At 43.4% G+C, this 22,960-nt stretch overlaps 1 long non-coding RNA gene across 1 annotated transcript; it reads left to right on the top strand.

Moving 5' to 3' along the window:
- Positions 1 to 16,616: 16,616 nt before the first annotated feature.
- On the top strand, positions 16,617 to 22,552 carry LOC147653627 (uncharacterized). Its single transcript, XR_015285542.1, has 2 exons — positions 16,617 to 17,017; positions 17,263 to 22,552. It is a non-coding gene; the product is annotated as an uncharacterized LOC147653627 (long non-coding RNA).
- The last annotated feature ends 408 nt before the right edge of the window (positions 22,553 to 22,960 follow it).

Here is a 22,960-nt window from a genome sequence, read left to right on the forward strand (position 1 = left end):
AAATTTGTGGCTTCACTTTAACTAGTTGACATATCTTAGTGGTAGAGTAGAACCTTAATAAGCACATTTGCAAGATTTTTGTCATGGATTATACCAAAGTGTCTACATATGTATAGATGTGCTATGGCACTGAACAGCCTGCTGTTCACAGACAAGGATTAGAAAGAAAAAAGTTACTTTGTACAGTCCTTTCTTCTTACAGAATGTACTATGTTAGTCTTCTCTTTTCAGATTTCTTTCTGTTTACTTGAAAATTGCTAAACTATATTTACATGGATAATGAGTTATTATCATTACAAATAGACTCTATTATTAGACTGGTAGCTGCTAACTGCATTACTCTGTGACTATCCTTTTAAAATGTACTCTAATGGACAGTCCTAACTACTCTTTAAAACTGAGGGGAGAAAAAAAATTGAGTTGGTAAAGTCTTAATCTGTTAATCTGTTCAGGATTCTTTCTCACTTTTTGGGGTCTCAGAAGGAAATGGCAGGATAACAATCCCACTAAGTGGACTTAGGTTCTGAGATCCCAGGTTATTCAGTGCTCAGCAATAGCTCTTTTAGTTGTTCACTATAGGAAAAACTGATGTTGATCGGTTTATGAATTTTTTTAAAAATAACCATATTGTCAGGAATTACACGTGTAATCATGGAAAAAGCCACTATCAACAGTTTTTCCCAATAGCATTTTTTTACCCTTTCTGCATCTTCCACCTTCCAACTCTGGCCTTCCAGTTTCTTATGGCCATTCCCTCAAAGCCATCAGAAAACTGGGAGATACCTGAATATGCTGACTCTTACCTTCTGCTCATTTCTTTTCAAAGCACCCTCTTCATTTGTTAACAGTGAGCAAGAACAGGCAACCCTCTAAAGTTGCTAAAAGGAGAGTTGCTATAATGAGAAGAGAAAATAAACTCATGTGAGCATTCAGCTGTACACAGGCTGTGGAGCAACTTTAAACTGAAGCACTTGTGGCTTTGTTTGAGTATCATTTCACAAGGGCCTGAGAAGGGGACTGGAATTACTAGTGAAAAGGCATAGCATGAAAAATGGAAATAACAGGTGCATGTTTTAATAGCATTAGCCAGCAACACCTGTAACTGATAGACCAGAGTATGGGACTTCCAATAAATGGATACTGTCCATCTCTGTAATTATATGCTGGAAAATTTCATTTCTAAAATCTGTGATAAATTACTACAGAACGGAAGGCGTGCTGGCACCTTTCCAGTCACTGTCTTAGCTTCATTTCAGGCTTTGCCCAAAGGACCTGCATTAGATAAGCAAAAGATTAGGGTGGATGCATCTGGACAGAATCTGAATGAGGGTGGAATACAGACTGCTTGTGTATCTGAAGCAACACCACTATGGGAAGAATTGTGGTTCCCACAGACTAGCAAAGAACATCAAGGCTGACAAATGCACGGAGAAAATGGGGGACAGTAATTTTCTGAGGATGATGAAACAAAGACAAAGATCATGCAGGGTTAGAAAATTGGTATTAAATGAAAAATATTTGTGCACCGATCACAAGCATAATTTCCCTTGAGACTAACCAAGTGTGAGGATAAATGTCTGGAAGCAGTCTCTGCACTAGGGTTCAGAAGAAAGGAACAAGGAAGCAAAGCAAAGCTGTATGAAATCTGAATACAGCAGTGCTATACGATACTTCCGAGCAGTTCCATTAAAACAGGATTTTCTCCCATCCCACAGAGGTTTAACTGCCTTTCAGACATATTTAATTTTACACCAGACTTCCAAGTAAGTACAAATTGATCTCAGCACTTTTCAACAACATTTGTTAGGCCATTTTAAAAGTTGGAAGCCAGTTGTAGTTTGGGAGCTGTTTTACAGCTGAAAACTAGCTGGTTTGTGTTTTATAAAACCAGTCCATAATAGTGATTAGCTTCATCAAAAACCATTGACATAATAATAATTGAGAAGTTTAATATTTTCAAATTGACTACTAAATACATGTAATGCTTTTACATCTAAAAAATGTTGTGGGTGAATTTGGTGCATATAAAGGCAAAGGACAAACCACACTACCACAAGTCAAGGACTGCATGCAGACACTGCTCAAGCTTTCACATACAGCTATTCACACATAGCATTCAAGTACTTATCTGCAATACTTCAGTGTAAGAGGTGGGCAAAGTCACCACACCTCTTTCTCCTCCCATGAGTATTCCCACTGACATCATTCAGTCCAATGGACTGCTCAAAGTCATAAGAATCAAAAGAACAAAGTTATTTCTTCCTCTAGGACACAATTCAAAAATCTCATTACTTTTAGATTTACAAATCATGTGATCGTGTCTGGAGTTGATCAAAAAAATTGAATATTCTGATACTGTAAATAACAGCTTTCAGGGAAAATTCTACTCAGTAAAAGCTTTGATATCTCATCCTTGCTCTGGTTATAAACACACATCAAAAATATTAGAGTTTCTTGCTGAATGAATGTTTCCTTCTCCAATCTATATGACTAATTTAGATTTTAGAATGCAAAGTATTTTATTTCATTTTTGTGAATTTGCATCTGTAAGATAAAGACTATTCATTCAGTGCTATTCCATCTCCCTCTGGAACATGCAATAAACCTGGGTGGTGTACTGGTTGTAAGTTCTGCTCTTCTTTACAGTCCTTGTCTGCATACCTACAGCTGAACTAAACATCCAAAGAAGAATACAGCTCAGAGATACCATCAGCCTGAATTTAGTAAACTTTAGTTCTGATCACTCCATGTGTTCCCTTCTAAATCAGTTTTTCTCAAGAAAGTTAGGCCTCACACCATTTTTCTGAACCTGTAGTTAAAGTTATATCTAAGCTTTTTCAGGATTGTGCTACAGACAGCCCACAAGACTTTGTTCTAATTGTACAAACTCAGTTTCTGCCCTGATAAAATCAGAATTGTATCTATTTGTCAAATATATTGTAGACTAAATTGTCTGTAGGGGGATAAGATCTCCAGTAAGACCACGTCTTACTGCAGATTTAGCATACTATGTACAGATAGCTTGGCACAGATGTCATAAAACATTATTAATTTTCTTAAGATTTCCCCAGAGCATGACAGAATTACTCCAGTATTTGAAAGTGCCATCACATGATCATGTAAGCTATCTGAAAAAAAAACAGGCAAAAAAAAAAAGCGCTATTCAAGTCTTTCTAAGTGTTCTTATGGGTCAGTGGCAGCAGTAAGTTCAGAAAGCCTGTCTTGACACCGTAACATGCTACCTGTGCTTCACAAACTGAAAGAAGGCAATTTTAGTAGGCATGATTTTGCTAAACTTTCAGCATGTGCATGTTCTGGATAGCTTGTCAGGTCCATAAAAATCTCACTGAATTAAAACTGAGAAGTGACTGACCTGCAAGAAGCCAGTACACTGGCTGTCTGGTGCTGTCTGTAGCTTGATAGCTAGAAAATCAATCCACTAGTCAAGGCAGCATCTTTCTGATTTCTCAAAGTTGACAACGTGAAGCAAAATGCAATGCAACAAAGCCTGAGGTCACAAGACCACTCCTGTGAATTGAAACCAAGGAAAAAAATTGTCCTGTGGGTGGGATCTACCTCTAATTTCTTCAAAGGACATCTGGTCTGTCTGTCAAAGCACACCCTTTAGGGGTCTGGCCATAAAATTGCAATTCTGCACTTGTTAACAAGCAACAGGGCTGGAAGCTCGAGAACTCAAAGAGTGAGATCTCCTGTATTTGACAAGAAAGGATAAATATTTTATTTCTCGTTTGATTTGAGTCATTTGTTCTGAGCAAAGAAGCACAGGAGAGGATCCCTTCAAGTCTTTCCTTGCTCAGAAGGAGACATCTGCCATGGTAATTTCACTGCACAAATATTCCTTCACATGTGCTATTACTCTACCTGTTCCTAGGACTTCCAGGAAACATTCTTTAATTAAAGCAGTAGTGCACAGAAAGACAGAAAGTCAGTCTTTCCTACTAACAGTTCTTACACCCAAGAGGAATTTCCTACCCTGTAAATCTTCACAGTGCTTGGACAAAGTAAGAAAGCAAAGGGAATTCAAAATTCACATCTCCACCCATAAATCCATTTCTTTAAACAAAACAGTCCCATTAAAACATGGAGGAAAATTTCACTAACTTTATTCGACAACTTTCCAAGTGATCTTTCCATGTGAGGAAGCTGTACGACTTCCTGATTCACCGGGGAGTGAAACATTCACAGGATATGCACCAGAGCCCCAGCTTTGGTACCCAGCGCTCAAAGTGCAGGTGGAAGATACTTGTAACAGCACAAGTAACACAGAATCCTGCTGGCTGACACTGAGGCAGCTCAGAATATACATTAGTCCTTCCAAAGCCAATTCAAATCTTTTAGCTCAAATTCTAGTTGCTTTGGACAAGAGCACATAGTAAAGCTTTGTGTTCAAATTGCCCACTTTAGACCAAACCACAATTCTTTTGAAAACTTAAAATCGTGAAAATTGAAGATGTGGGTATGAAGAACAGTGCTTTCAAGAGGAAGGTAAGATATTGTTGGTTGGTAATTAAAATTCAGAGGTTACTTCAGGCTTTCAGTCACTTCAAAAACTGAACTCTCACACACATTTTGAAGATATTCTGTTCAGGTCTAACATCGGTTGTGTCAACTGGTTCTGTCACTTAGTTGCTAGAAATCCTTGTAGCTGTGGGCTAGCCTGCCCCCATGAAATTGCACTCTAACCCCCAAAAATCTGTCTTAAACTATAAGTCACAATGAAGCATGAAGGGTTTTATCCTCTACTCAAATTATTCATCTTGTAAACCATTAACTGTAACAGGTGATGTTTTTGTTGTTGTGTTTATCTCACTTGGAGTATTTTGCTCTATTCTTCACTTCAAGATTTTGGAGAAGTCTCAAGTGTCACAGTCTTATCCTCCTTGGATAAGAAAATATTTTCTTGGGCTGATTTTCAGTTTGCCAACTTTCACTGGAAACACTCCTTGCAAAGGAGGGCTCCCAGACTAATAGGAGACTATATTTACAAATGTTTAGGGATTTTTTATTATAACCCCTCTTATTTGTCTTCTGATGGATATGTTCCAATCATTCCAGTCTCACTTCAGTCTTCCCATTATCATATCTCCATAACAGACATTTCCTTTTGGAAATTGTGTGACTAAAACACACAATATTTTTATCAAAAAAATAATAATAAAAAAGTCTGATTTTTCTAATGGTGTAAATTTTTTTTGATATTGTTCTCCAGACCATTCCTTACTCAACCTAAAAAGCCCCCTCCTTAAAGACTTTACAGGCTAACTCAAAACAAGTCCTTTCCCTGTCAAACACACATTGAAGGTAGGAAGGAAAAATGTGATGTTCAAGCAAAGTCATTAAGATGACAAATTCTAATGCTATGTTATTTCTGTAATTTTCTTTAACAGAATTGCTTTATTTATTCTGGAAATTCTTAGGGAATGATTCTCTATCACCTTTGTACCATAACAGGGCAGCTGGGCATTCCCTGATGTAGGAAATCCCTGCACAAAATAAGGCAGTGTAGGAGGCCTTCATAGGTGGCCAAGGCGGAAAGGAGCAAGTGGCATAGGATAGGCCCTTGGGAACTGTTCTAACTAGTGTAATTTAGAGCATTCCTGCTCTCAGTTATGCCAGGGGCCACTTTGGCATCAATTCAACCTAGAATCCAGGGAGATGAAAAATGGCTTAGAGCCACTTTCCCCCTCCCTATACCCTGGGCCTGCACCATGTGTGGTTTGGCTGGCTCTGAGGATCTGGCCCCTACATTTTTAAACAGAGCATTTTAAGTTTAAGTTGAAAAGTGAAAGAAAACGGAATATGAAGAGTAAAAGGAGTAGAAAAGTGCTAAAGGGAGAGATTAAAATAAAAAAAATGGGAAAAGGAGGGAAACAGAATGGGTGGTATTGCTAAGTGTGAAGCAGAGCTCATGTTTAGTAAACTCAAGGAGAGCTGGGGAAGTCTGGATTCACTTCCCAGCTACACCAGACTTTTAAATGACAACATTAGTCTATTAAAGTCACTTTCAGGAGGACCACTGAACTTCTTTGGCCAGCCATACTAAATATGTTTAGCTTATTCCCTGAGAACTAAACAGCTTTGCCTGCAACCAGTGTCACAGAACCTGAGGTACGAAGTACCTTACAGCCCTAATTACCTACGATAGAGCCATGTCTGAAAAGAAGGACACTCCTGTCTTGAGAAGATCCACAAGACACATACATGGAATAGCTTTGGTGCAAGACTGAGTGCACGGAACTCAGGAATGATGCTCGGTACTGTAGCTTCTCCTCCATCATGATATAATAGACCATGCTGTGTCACACCATGGTAATGGAGAGCTCAGATCCCATGGTAAATCTGCGTTCAATGTAAACAAGAGAGGGAGGTAGGAAGGGATTTTAGAGATGGGGGACCCTGAAATTTCATTTCAAAATGTGCATGTTCATCAAACTTTACTCAGTTTTCCTTCACCTTTGTTTTGCCTTTGCAAAACTGAAATACCAATTCCTCTGTAACAGCAGTGTGGTAAGGATGCATTTGGACATTTGCATATGTCCAAACTCAACAGCAACATGTAAAAGAGACGGGAAAAATCCCTACACTAATGGAACTTCAGTCTCAGATTTCAGTGTGTCTTGACAAATAGACAAAGGACAGGTGTTCCTAGAATTACGGTTCAGCGTGTATCCAAACATGCTGATAAAACTTTATAATATTAGCTGGAAAATGTGGATTATCTTATTGGAATCCTGCAATATCCATTATATTCAAGTTATGCCACACTATGCAAAGTGCCAGAACAGGAATGCTGGGCATGTGGACAGAGGTATAAGGGGTGTAAATATTCATTCTGAGCACCTTCAGCATACCTTGCCCGTCAGCCTTTGTCATAGGAGTCTCCAAGGAATAAACCCTACTATTCTAGAAAGGTTCACTGGTAAGCAAGAGTCTTAAAAGAAGGAATAGAAGGAGGGAGAAAGAAGCTAGAAGCAGAGCATAATTCCCATTTACAGCCCTTCAAACCTTACTAACTATATCTAGCAGGTTTAGTAGCGTCACAGAACTGGTAGGTGTTGTGCCCCATTTCTGCAGAATATTTGTAGAAGTTCTGTGTTATACACCCACCACTACTACTTTCATGGTGGGAGATGATGTTCAATAGCCCTGAACGTGTTCCCTACCACAAGCTGAAGTCCTTGTTAGAAGTGCCCAGGGAGACAATCCTAAGTTTTCCTGACTCGGAGATCCTCAAACTGCAAGTTTGAGGGGGGTGTCAAACCCCAACCTCTTGTACCTTTCCCCAAACACTTCCCAGACCAGTGGAACAGTACTCCAAATGTCCTCAGTGCCCAAAACCTCTTCACCCTGCACTAGCATTATTCTCCTTTTTATATTAACCTAGGGCATCCTTTCTCCAAAGAAAGAACCTCCAAAATACTTTCTGAGGTTTGGAATAGCATCAAGCTGTTCTATTTAGTGCCTCCATGTTGCTGTGTTGCTGCTATTGCTTTGCTTGCCTCTCCCCTCTGTTACCACTCTGATTAGATACTACACAGGGCCAAGCCCACTCCTTGCCTATTCCTCCCTGTAGCAAAACAAAGCAGAAAGAAGAAAAAAAGAGAGGGAGAGAGAAAACAAAACAAAAAGTCCTAGTTCCCACTCTGGCGGAGATTTAAAACACAGAGTGCAATTATGAAAAAGTTATCCAGATGGGACCCAGAGGGCGGGTGAGGGGAAGGAGAGCTGTCATCCAAAGGGGAAAAAAAATCAGATCTATAGTAGCCCTATTCCTATAATATGACACCTATTCCATGTGCAAATGTACAATGCAACAACAGTTCTCTTAACCAGCATGGGCTGGGTTAATTGGATATAAGGATTTTTTATTTTTTTTTAAATAACCCATTCATTTGATAAAAATCCAACCTCAGTGATCACACCAAGCACAAGTGTTTCACTGAAAAAGCTTCTTTCTCATTGAATGAGATTCCTTCCTACTTTTAGCCGTCTACCCTACAATTCCAAAAAGCCAACCCTGTTGAGAATAAGGTTACAATGTAAAGCAAGTGCTTTCACAGTTTTCAAATTTTCTTTGTATTTAAACAGAGCTGGGTATTTTTTTTTTCAGAAATAGCCCCTGAAAAATTCATTGTTTGAAAGAAACCTGACAGCAAATTATGATGTAAAAGGTGAATAACTGAAAGGCTGCAATCAGCTGAGTGGAAATGGCCTTCATAATGTCCCAGTACAAGCCCAGGCGGTTGCCATAAGCTCCACCTGTACTACGTGGCTGCACATAATATGTCGCTGCTTTACTGCTGCAGTACTTGAAGGTGACTATGAGTGGAAAGATATTTGAAGGGTTATTATGACTGTGGAGGATGCTAAAATCATATTACTTATTAAAAGCCCACAAAATATTACTTACTAAAAAACTCAGAGAATGATTAAACCCCTGTCCTTAGCACAGATGAGCTGAACCCTAACTTCCTGAAGGTGCCAAACTGAGTTGCAGTTTTCACTTCTTTGTCTGAGGCTAATCAAGTTTCTGTCACAAGTTACAGCAGCCCCAGGATTACATAAAATTCCTGTTGTTGGCACAACCCAGCATTTAAAATAGCTTGATGCAGCTACTGCTATGTGTTACCTAGGGCATTTTTTATGGCAAGGGAATGCCAAAATAGGCTGAGAGAGTCCTGGTTAGCAGCTTCTTTATGTATTTTTCTACTGCTGCATGGGCACAAATTAGAACTAGAGGAAGAATCTAAACTCTACTAAAAAGTTACCCATCAAATTCTGTAATTTCCAATTTTGCAGTTAGCTATGAGAGAAAAATAATATGACACAATCACAGTGTATTTGAATGCTTATACAGGGCGTATTAGAAAGCAGTATAAAGTAACAAAATCAGTGATCTCAAAAGGTTAAATTCAACTTTCTCACAGTACTTGAAAGTTAAAGGTATTGTGATAGGGAGGAGGTGTGTGGGGCTGAATGCAGATTTGATTGTGTGCATTTTTCTGACATCTTATTCCAAATATTTTATTTTTTTTTTAAAGGAAATTTCCTAAACCACTCCAGGCAAGTTTTCTACTCTATTTATCAAAAGGGTGTTCTAATATAACGCACTTCAGTGCAAGGGCGTATTTCCGTGACTTCGGATATCCCTTCCTAGATGTCCTTTACACGTGTTGGCAGATGTGAGCGGAGTCGCAGCCGCAGCTGGCTCTGAATGGCAGATGTCCGCAGCGCGTTGTGATCTGTCTTGGCACCAGCCCTGCTCCCCCCTCCCTCGGCTGCTAAAGCTGCGAGCGGTAGTAGGTTGCCTTCTACTACAACCCTCAGCTGCTGCGAAGCAGCTATTTTTGTTCTTCTATAGTATATAGAATACTATATATATAGTATATGTGGTTTTACACAGCAAACTGTACAGTCCTAAAATTGACCTAGGGGGCGGGGGGGGGAAGGCAGCAGCGAGAAACTATTCTATATATGACTAGAACACAGCTATTCAGCTATTTAGACAGGACAGGATAGGCAGAAAAAGTGCAGTCAGGATCCTGTATGTTTGACTTCGGGTGTACTAACGCCCACAACTCTTTTTCTTCCCTCTCTCCCTCTCACTCCTTCCACAAAGTCTGCGTTTTCTTTATTGATTGGACGTACTTTACAGATCGGAGGGCTCTTCCCCTCACCCCCAGCCCATCCAACCCCGCGGCTCCTGCAGGAGGAGGAGTAAGAGGGGGAGGAGGCAAAGTGGGTGCATTACGAGCTGATTGTGCTCTTGCCCCGACCTCCAACAGCCTGATCTGCCTTTGAAGTTTTCCACCCCTCGACTTGAAGTGAGATCGATTACAGAAGAACAACAGGGACAAAGAATCTGCTGCTTTACGTGCAGCCACTTTCCCACGATCGGGGCAGCCAGCTCGACAGCAGCAAGAGATCACCGCTGTCCCTTATGCTCCTCCTTGCTACCATTCACAAACCATGCAGCTCCCGCCCCGCTTCGCCTAGGAAAGCTGGGAGGCAGATTACAAAATGAATCACGTTGTTTAAGAACGAAGCAACTGAAGGGCGAGAAGCACAGTCTTGGTGTTTGAAAGGAAACAGAAAAAAAAAGTCGATGCTGAGTACTGGGAGTAGTGTGTGGGGGAGGCGCATTTAAAGCGTAGATAAATTAAAGAACAAGTGACAAAGTTTTGCCTGAGGCAAAGCAAGAGCCTCGGGTTGCTGCGGCGTTGGGGGCTCGGCGGAGGCAGGCGGGCACCGGGTACCGAGCCCGGCGGGGTCACACCTTTACCTTTGGAGAGCGGGGCAAACATTTACCTTTGTGTTTGGTAAACGTGTGTGTGTGTGTGTGTGTGAGAGAGAGAGAGAGAGCCTACCGCTGGGACAGTCTATAAACCGGGAGGGGAATGAGGAAGGGGGGCGCCGCGACAATGACAAAGGGCAAAGCAAAGATGTTAAATGCCTTACCGAGGCGAGGGGAGCCAGCTCCGTCCAGCCCAGGGCCGGGGAGGTTCTAGTCCTTGCCTTGCCACAGCCCTCGGGGATGCCCCTCCCCGGGCGCCTTGAGGGAGCCCCCAGCCCCGAAGCTCCTCCAGCTGCCCCCCGGGCCCTTGTGGCTGTTTTCCCTCTGTCCGCCACCCGCCGGGGCAGGAGCCTCCCGGCCAGCGAGAGCCGCCGCCTCGCCCACCCCGGCCAGCCTCAGGGGAGCGCTCAGCGCCCCCTCCACCCCTGCCTCGGGACCTGCCAGCCCGGCCCGACCCGCGGGGGGCACGGGGACCGGGGGACACGGGCTTCTCTTCCCTCCCTGGCCCGCCAGGAGTGGGAAGAACTGTTGTTTAAACTCGGATTGAACCCATGGCACGCCGGCTGGCTTTTTCCAAGAAGAAGAAGAAAAACGCGGTTAATGTGTCACCGGGTATCCAGTCCATTCATAAAAAAAAAAAAAAAAGGGGGGGGGTAAAGGGAAGCGGCGGCAGGGCGCAGGGACCCCCAAAGAAGGAGGCGGCTGCGGCGGGGGATTTCCTCCCCCTCCCGCCCTGCCGGGCTCCTCCTCCCCAGACTGCGCGGCGTCGGGGCGGCGGGCGCACGGACGCGGACAATCAATAGCCACGGTCACAAATTACCGCAGGAAGTGTTAGCTGCGCACCAGCTCCTAAACAAGATCGATGGCCTCCCGCTGCTGCACGGCCACGAAAGGCTCACCCACCTCCCTCCACCCCTCTCTTCACCCCTCTCTTCACCCCCGGCCGGCGAATTCCGCCCGCTCGGGGAACGGGACGGGGGTGACGGAGCAGGGCGGCCGCGCTATCACACACAAACCCACCCCGCGGTAGGGCCTGGCCCAAGCCCCGGTGATGAGGGGAGGTCGCCCCGTTACCCGCGGTCCTTGGCTTGGCCGCGGGGCTGACTCGGGAGCCACCCGCGCCCCCGACCCCCGGACGGTGACTGAGGCCCCTTGGCCCACGTGGGCGGCCGCCGCTCCCCCTGCCCCGGCCGCGCCCGCCTGACACCGGGAGGGCTGACACCGGGAGGGCTGACACCGGGAGGGCTGACACCGGGAGGGCTGACTCAGCGCCCCCCGCCCGCAGGCTGCCCGGGGAAGCGCTGGGGCTGCCCGGGGAAGCGCTGGGGCTGCCCGGGAAGCGCTGGGGGCTGCCCGGGGAAGCGCTGGGGGCTGCCCGGGGAAGCGCTGGGGCTGCCCGGGAAGCGCTGGGGGCTGCCCGGGAAGCGCTGGGGCTGCCCGGGGAAGCGCTGGGGCTGCCCGAGCAGTGCGGGTCGCTACCGCCCCGGTCCCCAGCCGGACCAGCCGGCGCTGAGCGCGTCTGAACGAAAGAGGGGCCGGCACCGGGAGAGGTGTTCGTGCGCGACAGCGGGATGGGGTGTCGGGGAATTAAATAAATCCCTAAGAAGCCCTGGCAGTGCGGGAGGCTGGCGGGCAGCGACTTCTGAGAAGGTTCGAGTCGCTGCTTCCAGTTCTTCCCTGGCCAACCTGCAGCTGCACCGCCGGACACCGGTCTGTCCGGAAACGGGGTGAAAACCAACGCTCGGCCCTGCGCTGCCACCCAGGGTCCTGGTGCTGGCCCGAGGAAAAAGCTGCCAGTTAAAAAGAAACTGTTTCTGTTCCTTTTGGTTGCAAAAGTCCTGTCCTTGCGTGGTGGAGAATTACCTGTTCGCTTTTGGGTTTTTTTTTTTTTTTTTGGTTGACTGCTTAAACATACGGAACGTTAAGCAGGTTTGATAATGTCTATAAGTGTTACAAAGCCAGTGCTCTCATGCTGTTAATTACATTTGCAAGGTAAATAACAGTCCCATTTTGAATGCGTGCATTTATATAAGCATAAATATACCGCCCTGGTATGTGTGTACACTGGTACATCTGTGTGTATGTCACAACGGGTAACCAAGTCACACACAAAATCCATTAAGTTGGTTTGTGTGAAGATGCATTATGGTTGTTTTGATTTTTAGTAGAACATAATATACAAGGTATATTATAAAATATATGATAATATATATGACATGTAATGTATATTAAATACATACATTACTGAAGGTAGGAATACCACAAATTAATCGAGTTGTAAAATACAAGCGTACAGTTTGGAAAATACCTAAGTCAAGGGTGCCAGCTTAATCAAAATTTATCTTTCATCTTGATGATGGTCTTTTAATTAAACTTTAACATACATTTTTTTTCTTCCTGCAATTTCTTTCAAAACATGTTTTTTGTTAAACTCTTCAATAGTTTTGCCATCCTTCTCAAGCCTGGGGCTTTCTGTAGTGATAACTACATGCTATTCAAACCTCACATTGAATACAGAATATGCTCATGAGATTTTTCTCTTAATACTTCATTATAATATCTAATTGTTAGGGAAATATTAATAAAATTATGCAACATCCTTGTGGAGTAAGATTTTTGATCAATGCTGGGCCATCCCAAGACCCAAGGTGCAACTACTTCACCTCAGTGCTCAAATCTGAGATCCTTTGCCCTCAGTGGGGTTCCTTATTCTCTCCAAAAGAAGATTCAGAATTTGCCCTTTGTGTCTTTGGCTCAATTTGAGATTCGAGGTCTATGTCACAGCAGCTTGGGGACTGGTATTAACTCCCCAGCTCAGGTGCTGCTAGTGGTCCATAGCACAGCAGGACCTTGCTCAGATCAACCACCCAAGGTAGAGCTTAGCAAGGCTGATGTAAGTTTTAGAACCCATGCTGTACAGCTTGCTGCTGAGTGCCTCCTGACAGGAGCCACACTACCACACTTATGGTAGAACATGTTTTATCTTCATTCTTAAGTCCTTTCACATATTATTCCTCTTCTCTGAGGCCAAAGCAGCTATTTCAGTTGAGCATTTTGCTGCTTCTTCACCCATTCTGCAACTATGTTTTTCAAAATCACACAAAGATGACAAAATCATATTTTCTCATTTAATGGTAATGGGGTCATTTTAAATCTGTGAAGAAAGCTTGGACAAAAAAAAATATAAATACACCTATTACCTGTTTTGCATCATTAGAGTGGTATCCTTGATCTGTCATTAGTTTCCACACACAGATACAAATATACACACGGAAATAAATTCAGTAGCCAGAAAAAAAAGCTGATAAAACCTACTTTAATAAAAGAAGTGATAATAAAGACATTCAACGTACAGAACATTACCAAAAGACTTGAACATGCTGTCACCACAACACCATTAGTCTACATCCTTAATGTATGTCCCTTAACATACATCTGTACTCAATGTACCTTGTAATTACCTCATTATGGTTAACTACTGCTGACCCCTGTGTGGAACATGTTAACATACAGAGCAACTGTGAAATAGCTAGGGAAAAGCAAGGGGAGACTTCAGAGCAAACTTACTATTCCATTGATATGATCTGGCCACAGAGTTAGCATCATAGGCTTTGCTTCCATATTTAAGTAATTTCCATTCCACAAATATTTCTTTTATCAGCAAAACAAAGAAACAACTGATACATGATAGATTAAGCAAGTCAGAAAAACTAACTGCATGTAACACAAGGACGAGGTAGTGATCAGATCTGTTATCTACAACTCAAAATGAAGTCCCTGAAATAATGTCAGGATTGTGTTTACTTACCTAAACAAAATTCTTCATAGCACTGTTACAAGAAATAATTACCAAACTGGGCTTTACCACTGAGAAGCCATTTGTTGCTTTTCTCCCACCCCCACTTGCCCCAAATCCAGGGCAGTGCTGTTGCACACAGTCCCACATCCTTGGGGAAAGAATAACGCATTTCTACCTCAGTTTCTATATCCTACAGCTCCAACTTCTGACCTTACCCATGGCAGTGACAGAGCAAGCTGAAAACTTAGACACTATTATGAAGAATTTCAGTTACTTCAACTACATCTCCAGGAACGTTTCCATTCCCTACACCAAAACAAAATTATAGACTCCCTTGTATAAATACAGGTTCATTTTCATAAGCAAAATTCCTCCATCTCTGCGGCTTTCAAAATTAATTATCCACCTCTCCTTCCTCCAAACATAATTTATCCTAGCTGCATTCATTACTGAGCATCTATCTTAGCTGCTGCTGTTCCTTTAACTCTTGTTAACTTATGCCTCTTATTGTTTCACCCCCCTCTTGTGAAGTAGTGAGTGGTGAGCAGGAGCATAGGACAGCTGGAAAGCAAAGCCCTGTGTACCTGGTCCATTAAAGAGACAAAGCTAAGGCACCTCTGGATGGCAGGTGAGAGAAAGAGAATGATCAGTCATGGAACTGTTTCTAAAAACATGTATTTTCCTTTAAAAACCTTTAAAAGGGTCTGAAATCCTCCAACCTATTTGGAAAACCATTAGAACTGGCAACTCTGCTAATGGTTCTCAATTGCTTGTCTTTCACTCTCTTGCCTCTTGTAATGTGTTTCCACTTGTCAGGAAGATTTCCAAGCCAGACAACACCTGAATTTCTGATGCTAGAAGAAAAATCTAATTTTGGGGTTTGTTTAAGCATCACAAAGAAGAAGCAAAGACAACACACCACTCAGAAAAGCTGCAGCATTAACAGCTGGTGAGTCAAGGCCAATTGGGTTCTAATTAGCTCAAATGTCCTACCCCACTTCACCACTGCCATGGAAGGTGCTCAGAGGCTAGAGTACCTCTCGTATGAAGACACACTGAGACAGTTGGTGTTGTTTAGCCTGGAGAAGAGAAGATTCCAAGGAGACCTTACAGCAGCCTTCTCGTACCTAAAGGGGGCTGCTACAAGAGAGCTGGAGAGGAGCTTTTCACATGGCCGTGTAGTGACAGGGCAAGGGAGAATGGCTTTAGCCTGAAAGTGGGTAGGTTAAATATTAGGAGAAAATTCTTTATTGTCTGGGTTGTGAGGCACAGGAACAGGTTGCTCAGAGGAGCTGTGGTTGCCTCATCCCTGGAAGTGTTCAAGGCCAGGTTGGATGGTGCTTTGAGCAACATGGTAGAGTAAAATACATCTCTGTCCATGGCAGGTGAATTGGAATTACATGATCTCTAAGGTCCCTTCCAACCCAAACCATTGTATCATTCTAAACAGCAAGCACGACCCTTTCTCCTACAGAGACAGATCCTCCTTCTGCAAAATCAGTTCTCAGGCTGGCTTACTTTCTCTTCACTTCCACAAAATGGTACCAGGCCAGTTTTAATCCCAGTACTGTTCAAGAAAATTGGAGACAGTATAACACATGTAGAGACCAACATGGTTGGCTGTTTGAAAAGATGTAGGAAGTAAACTCACCTCAAATTTAGGAGCTAGGATTGGGGGTAGCCACTTTTCTGATCCCTATGCTCCCTCGCCAGCATTTTCTGGGTGCAGGGGACTGGACACAGCTTCCACGTGAAGGGAATCGCTGCAGACTGAGATGGATGAAGGAAGGTGTGGACTGGGCCAGACTGGCATCAATCATCAGGAACGTATACATTAAAGAAAAGCTGTGAGTTCTCAACAGTGCCAGATCGCACATGATTTCTGTGTTGCATTTCTTTTTTACAACAGCTTCTCCAGAGGAGGTCACCGTTACTTTGCTCACTATAAATGAGCAGGGTAGGGCTGTCATTATCATGAATGCATCCTGCAGAAGGGTAGGAGGAGTTAAAGCAGAAAGATGGGCCCAAAGAAAAGGCTCTAAATGACTATACTTAAAATTTTCCACCTCACAAGTTTCTTGGAATCTGACTCCTGATGTTTTCATTTGTTGGGAAGATGGAGGGGTTAGTAGCTCTGTGCAGAGTGTTTGAAATAAATCAGTTTCTCCAAATTCAAACTCAAATTCAGTATCTCCAGCAGCAGGTCAGAAACAAAAAGTCATGACCAGAAAAAAACACAAAAGTCACAAAAGTTTAAAGTGAGGTTACAATCTTGACAGAAATGAAATTATTTAAGCAGCATCTGGGGAAGCAAGGCCATCAAAAGTGAAACTAATGTTTAGTATTTTCCAGTACTTGTGCTTTTCTGAAGCTCCATCTCCCGGAGTTCAATGATCTTCTACTTACATATAGAGATAAGAAAGCAAAGAGAAAATCATGAAAAAGTGAAAGAAATGTCTCCTAATGGCGTTAAAGAAATCACCTGGGGTAGAAAGTGTTATAAATTTGTATTGTGATATTGGCTTTCGCAGATGAATATTATATATTAAATACTTTTTAGCTATGCTAACAAGTCTTAAGTTTAAAAGAATTTCCTAGGTACAAGGCAAGGAAACTCCAGAGGGCAAGGACACTGGGGCCCAAGCTGTTATCAGAACAATAGAGCCCAAACTGTTATCAGCGGAAGATATGAAGACCAGCTGCCCTCAGGGGAAGGATGAGGGGCCCAGGCTGTTATCAACAAGTGACCATCTGCAGCAAAAAGGAAACCAAACTCCAAAATAATGCTGACCAGCAGAAAATAACATGATCCAAGAAGGTGGAACCAGGGAGGGGACATGCTTGAATATGCATTAACCTCTCACAGCAAAGATGGGATAAAAAGGACACTCCTGAGATACCAGGTGTGTTCCTGGTAACCCACCAGGGCACCCGGCCGTTTTAACCCTTTGCTTTATTTCTTTTGTCTCCTAATTGTCTTTTGTTTATATTAAATCCTTTTTATAATTTATTAAGTGAATCTCGTTTTTAAGAATTTTTGGGGGCTCGTCCGGGATAAGCACCTCACCTCTAGGACCACCGGAGATCCAGAACGGGGAAACAGGCGCGCCCCTGCTGAGTTCAGCAGATCCCATTCTGTTTCTCCCAGCGTGGACCAAGCGGCTGCAGGTCAAAAACCCGAGGACAAGAAGGAGAGGAATAAAGCAAAGGAAAGGGGAAAAAAGGCTCCATAAAACCGCGGTATTTTTGCTCCATAATTCTTGTGCACGAAGACCCAAAGAAGAAGACGGATTGTAAGTAATCTTTGGGGGAGCGGGAAGCGGGGGTTGCAAGATACCCCCGGGGTTACTGGGACTGGGTCTCAGGGGAGGGGTGAGCCCCTCGGGAAAGGGAGCCCAAGGTTTTCCTGGCACAATCCACTGGGAAAACAGAGTAAAATGTGGATTCTCTAAAACCTTGTCAAGTTGAGGATTAAATCCAAGAAATTTGGACTTAAAACTGCCAAATTGAGGAATAATCCAAGAAACTTGGGATATTTGACATATTACAGTGCCCATGGGTGTATATTAACAAGGGAAGTAAAAAGCACCTTATTGTCTTGCTGTGACTGGGTGGAGTTGAATGAACAGATGTGAGAATGCGTAAATAGGTGTGATTGTTGCATTGAAGTTTGTGGGTTTTTGGTTTTTTTTTTTTTTTTTTTTTGGAATTGTGTTGTTAAAGAGGAAAGGTTTTCGATGCTGTGCTGGAGTAGGAGTGAACACGGGTCAATGCTTCCACAGGGACTGGATCATGGTGGGGACACATGGAGGGATTCGTTTCCTCCCTGCGAGCTCCTGTCTTGGAGCCCCGGGTGGGGGGCAAACCAGAACTGGAGCTTGTAGCCCAGGAGCCGCGGGGGTGTTGTATCAAATCTGTTCTCAGCGGGATAGCAGCTCTGCTCTCAGAGCAAAGCCAAGGTTATCTTTAGTGGTGATGGTCCCTCCGTGCCTTTCCTCCCCCCTGGGCAACAAGAGCTGCTTGCGGGGGAGGGGTCGCTTTGGTGAGCTGGTATGTGATTCAGTGTTTGAAGTTGTTTGTTTTTTGGGTTTTTGGGTTTTTTTTTAGAAGTTTTCTTTGCCCCACTGTAGCGGCGGTGAAAGGTTTTCCTGGGAGATGGTGCTCCCAGGGCTACTCCCTGCCGAGCTATTGAGATGGAGGGGCAGGTCAGCCTCAGGAGTGCAAGGGAACTCCTGGAGCTCCGGCCGGCGGTGAGTCGGGCCGAACCCTGATAAGATCAGGGCACGGAGGGTGCCCTGAGGGGATGAGTTCAGCCCATCCCTTTTGAGTAAAGTGAGGGCAGGGGCCTTCTAGGTCTTGGTGCCCCTGGATTGTTTAAACTTATTTTGGAGCTCTTAAGCCCCAGAGCTGTGTTTAGGTGGCTGCAGGCAGGCTGGATTGAACCACAGATGCTGGTTCGGGTTCCCTGCTCCAGGCACAGGGGGATCGGAGGAGCTCTCAGTGACTCCTGGAACCTCCTGAAGCTGTGAAACAGGCCGGGAACATGCCCAATGGTGAGAGAGCTGGGTGAGTCCCTCTGGGACCCAGGTTTTCTATGCCGGGGTCTTATGAGACCCCGCACATTAAGTTCTGTGATTTCGGGAGTAAGGACTGGTCTCAAACTGTCTCAGAGAGCTTTTTCTTAGCCAGATGTGTGAGTGAGATATGGAGCAGTACTGGCGTATGGTATCAGCTCCAAACCAAGGGAGCTGCAAGTTGCAAGCCTTTGTTTTACCGGGTTCTGAGAGAATTCCGTGTATGATGGTGCTGTGGTCTTCTACAGCAATAAGTTGTGTCGGTGCTTAAAATTTGAGATTTCAGGAAGAGTATGCATCCTGGGAGAAAGTGGAAAAAGAAGTGAGCTCTGTTTGTTTTTTCTTGAGTGACTGCAATATTTATTTTGTAGAGAAACAAACCCATTTCTTAGTATGCCTTCCAATTTCTTTACTTTAGTGAATATCGTAGAATTTTGTGGTTGATTATAATTTTAAAGGCAAGTTACAGTAATTTGCATAGTAGTCACTTCTTGAGGTGAAAACTTATCAGGTTGTCAATAAGTGTTAGAGCTGTTAACCCTAATGTTGTTTGTGTTCTGTGCTGATGGGCACAGCCCATGGTTCTTAACAACAGAACCTGGTGTCAGCCTAAAAGCAAAATCCTGTGGATTGTTGTAAATCTTTTTACTGCTGCTGAAAATTATTTTGTCTCCTTTCACAATATGAAATGCTGATCATCTCTCTGATGATTTCTAAAACGGAGTTATTGTGATGGTGTGTTTTGCTGAAGATCAGGCTCAGAACTGCCATGATTTCTTGTTCTTTTGAATTTGCCAAGTGCACACGTCTCTAGGAGTGCTTGTGTTGTTTTGCAGCTGTGCTTATTACAGAAGCAGAAGTGGACCCAGTTAAAAGATTAGAATTAAGATAGTTGGTGTTTTGAATTGAGAAAAGAATTGTGGAGACTCTAAACTTGGTCTATTTTAATAAGTACATGTGTTATTTTGGAGATGAGTCTTATTTTGTGAAAGAAGAGTTCGAAAAATAATTGTAAGACTGGTTCTTGCTATAGATTGTTCATAGTATATAAGCTGCAAGTACTGTTGAAACATAAAGGTATTGTCAGAAACTTGTCAATGTATCTAAATGCCTGTAAGAATAAAAGACCTGACCTATCTTGTCATGAGAAAAGTTACACTAGAGATTATTCACATTAAGCAGCTGTGTGAGGATAGACTGCTTTGTACCTGTAGAAGAAAACTTAGAGAAGAATGATGTTTGTGTCTTCATTTCTAGCTTGACTGAAGATCTGTTCAAGGCAGAAGAAATAGAAATTGCAAGTTTGTTTTAGTTGGTAAAAGGAGCTAGCTAGCTGACTGGTCTCTGTGTCTAGCGCCTTTGATGGCTTTGGGGAGCGTCCCCAAAAGGAGGTGTTGGAATTTGTTGTTGATTCTGAAGCAAAGTAATTTGTGTAGTGGAGATTCTGGAGGGATGTGGTGTAAAGAGTGGCGAGATAATAGTGGCAAAGAGAAAGAGAGAGGTTTGCGTCTCTTTTCATTAAAGTTGTAAAGATTTTTAGAAAGAGAGCGAGAAGTGTCTTGTTGGCTCTGAAGAGTGAGCACTGGCTTGTGGGGAGAAAAACTTTCAAGCGCGATTAGAGATGAGAATTGTGCCCGAAATAGGAGATGTTAGGAGCATCTGGAGCGCTGGGTTAAGAGTTGCTAGGTTTAGGTGTTGTTTTATTGCTTTTATGTAAAGCGGCTGCAGCAGGACCCGGTCCCTGTGAGTGGTGAACAGCAGGGCCCGGTGTGGCGGCTCCCGGTCCTCTCCCACCCGATGTGAAGGGTGCAGAGCGCGGTTCGTGAGTGGTGCTGCTGGAGCGGGACCCGCCGTGTCTGTGCCGGGGTCCCGAGGGGTGCGGGGTTGCTGGCTGTGCTCGCCGGCCTGGCAGCGGGTGCTGGGTGAGGTTTGGTCACTGGGGAGTGAGCTGGCACAGCAGAGGAGCCACAGACCAGAGCACTGTGGACTCCGGGCTCTGCCCCTCGGCAGTGGTGGGAGCTGAGTGTGTTCGAACATGCCAGTCCTGTGTGTGAAGGGACGGCACAGCAGGGAAAGAGGAGACATGAGCTTTGCCCCAGAGTCAGCACACAAGTGACAGCCTATGTGTCCCTGCAGAGCGAGCGGCTGAAACAGCCTGCTCAGCCCAGAGCTGCGGCAGCAGTGCGGGAGAGAGATAGCCTGAAAAACTGCTGTCAATGGGAAAGGAACGGAACAAAAGCCGAGAAACAGACCAGTGGATGATGAGACCAAAGCAAAAGTAATCTTGCTCATTAGGTTCTGAAAACCTCATCAAGGTGTTTAATTTCTTGAAATAGGATTTTTTTTTTTTTTCTCTCTTATTTTTTTCTTTTCTTTCTTTTACTCTTGTTGTTAAAAGGAAGGGGTTTGTTCTAAGAAACCGATAAAAGAAGTTTGTGAAGCTAAACAAGTAAATAGTAACCAAAAGGTAAAAAAGGTAATGTAATTTATTTGAAGTCAAAACTAACCTAGCCTTTCTTGTTTAACTAATCTGAACGCACAGAAAGAGATTGGCTCCTATGTTAACTGTTAAATTTCGCTGATGGAAAATTTTAATGTGATGTTTTCATTCTCCCTGTGTTATTAAGAAATTGTTTTCAGGTACTACTGATAATTAAGGCAGAGAAGCTGCAATCTGGACCAAAGAGTGAAGTTGGATCCACACCAATAAGATCAAAAGAGCTGAGGACTGGACTGTAACACCCAAACCAAGTGATACCAAATGTACTCTTGAGCAGAGACTGGTGGTAATGAACTGAAACAATCCAAATGATCCAAGGAATGAGCTAAGAATTACGCCTAACTGGGAAGTAAGACCAAGCCTGTATCAGTAGTTTCAAGTCCTGCCTGGACAAGTTCTGGGACACTTTCGATATCCACCTTGGGGAGGAAAATTCCCACTCCAAACAGGAGGACTGGGGCAGTTTTGGTTGGGAAATCCTCGTATATTTTTACTTTTGCCTGTGATTTGTATAAAGGAGGGGGGAGAACCACAACTTCCATCAGTGCCACATCATATACCTTGTCTAAATCATCCCAATACGGGACATGCTATCTGGATTAAATATAAGTGTTTAAATTAGAGAATAATAGGTATTGTGGTCCACAAAGTTAAGCCTCTCATTGCAGGAAGTGTGAGGTGTCAAATCTATTAAGAATAACTTAAATGATAACTTTTTTTTACAGATGGGAAATTACTAGTGCATGTTGAGTGGGAAGTACCTGAGGAATGGTGGGAAACTGCTGTTAAAAGGTGTCAAAAGAAATTTGCTTGTAAATTACAAAAGAGGAAGTGACAAGGAAATAGGGGGCAAGGCCAGACTGACCACTACAACTCGCCACCGAGAAGAATATAAAACACCTGCTGTGAGCTGCAACCTCATAGGCAGGATTGGTGGGGGTGTAAGCCATACTGGACCCCTATTATTCCTTCTTCTGTCACTTATCCTTCTCCCTTCTGGGACACCAGCAAAGCCATGTTACAAATGCTATCAAAAGCTTTACATGGAATGACACCGGGGTTTCTTTCTTATTACCCACACCAGTATCAATAATCACTGCTATAACCCATCCAAATTAAGTACCTGTATGCATAAAGGGAAAATATTAGACTACAGAAAATCTAGGAACAAGTAGTAACAGATTAGAAAACAACTGCCCAAAAAGGAGAAAAAGATGGATTTTCTTCACAGTTGTTGCCAGGAGAAATAACCAAGATTTGGTAAGAGAGCAAATGGTAAGTGAAAAGATAAAGCCAACACAGTAACCTAGACCTGTATTAACCTCACGTCAGGACATGTAAGCAAAGCTCAAACAGCAATTAAATGGAGAAAACTTCTTCATGAAGTGAGAAATACTCCTGGTAAAAAGTATAAAGCTGGTAATAAAACTTGTACATAGTAAGTTCCAGAGAAACCAACTCGGTATTAGACCCAAAGGAAAGTAAAAGAAAAAATTGTGTACATAGTAATAGAACCAGATTCTTCCAGTGTAATAGTACAGGGAAAAATCCTTACTCTGGAAATAGCCAAATTTTGAGGAAATATAAATCAACAGAAAAATGACTATTAGAAAGCACCAGATGTCTTATTTTGGGATATGTGAGAAAAGGGCATACCCAAAGCTCCCTTCGCAATGGAAGGGGAATTGTACTCTGAGAATGATTCAGCTAGGATTTTTTCTTTTTGTCAGGACAAGACAGAAATTAGTTGGGGGTGTTGGTTTTTGAGGTCC

This window comes from Cyanistes caeruleus, chromosome 4, assembly GCF_971803275.1.
Source record: "Cyanistes caeruleus chromosome 4, bCyaCae1.hap1.1, whole genome shotgun sequence".
Classification (NCBI taxonomy): domain Eukaryota; kingdom Metazoa; phylum Chordata; class Aves; order Passeriformes; family Paridae; genus Cyanistes; species Cyanistes caeruleus.